Raw genomic sequence first — 1,141 nt, 5'->3', positions numbered from 1 at the left:
TAGCTATTTAGTCAATGTCATTGTATAACTTTCCATTTTGCATCAGTGCATTCAACTTTCAACTAAACCTAGCATGGGTCTGCCTGATAGTGTTAAAAAAGAAAAGAAAAGGTTATGATATTGTCAATTTTTGGTCAAAGTTGTTCTGTTATTTTGTGTATTTTTCTTTTATGTGTTCACTTGCACTTCACTTTATATGCACCACCCCAACTATAAATATCATTTCCTCCCTGATGATAATATCTTCTAAGTTTTAGTTTGGTAAATATATCATGAAATTATTTCAGGATATATTTGCCAAACTAAAACTTAGAAGATGAAATGGCAGGTATACAGACAGTGCTGCTGCTTTTACCCTCAGTGAGGCAGACCCAGAGGCACCACGTTATATGAGAGAGATATCAGATTACAAAACAAACGACAGCAGGAGGAGCAGAAGCAGCATGGCTTGCTGGCTCACACAGTACAACACTTACAACAACAACAACAACCACCACATTGCCACTGCAACTTAGCAGACTATAGCTGACAGACTGTTCTAACCCGACAAAGGCACGCTGGCTACAAACACAGCAACAATAGCATGGCTCACTGGCTTCACAGTGCAGCACATAACAAGAACAACAACCACATTATTGCAATTGCAAGACAAGTAAACTGTTACAGTTGTATTTAATTACCTGATTGCTGTTGTCTCAGCTCCGTCTGACTCTTTTTCTTTTTCTCGTATCCAGAGGGGTATATGCGTTTCATTTTGTCTAGTGAGTGAGCTTTCTTTATTTTTTAAACCAACGCGCGCTAACCGCTCTGCTCTATCAAACCAAAACACTCTCACTGTCACTGAGAGGGGAGGGGGGGCGGAGCCATAGAGTTAAAAATAAGGGCGGAGCAGACAGCATACACCAGAGCGTGCCAGTGACAGCCAATCAGACAGCCTGCAGCAGCTGTCTCATTCAAGCCAAGCAGTGCTGCGCTGATGTGAACGCAGTAATGCACGTTATTTTCTGCTAAAGGGAGGGGGCGGAGAGGGGGGGCCCTTTGATCGGCGGGGCCCCACGCAACCTGCGTAGTGTGCGTGTAGGGAGAAGCGGCCCATGGTCTTCAGAGTCTTAATGTCAAGGCGGAGTTCATCTGACTGTCA

This window comes from Gymnoscopelus microlampas (assembly GCF_963454915.1).
Source record: "Gymnoscopelus microlampas genome assembly, chromosome: 11".
Lineage (NCBI taxonomy): Eukaryota > Metazoa > Chordata > Actinopteri > Myctophiformes > Myctophidae > Gymnoscopelus > Gymnoscopelus microlampas.
Note: the sequence above shows the minus strand (reverse complement) of the source record.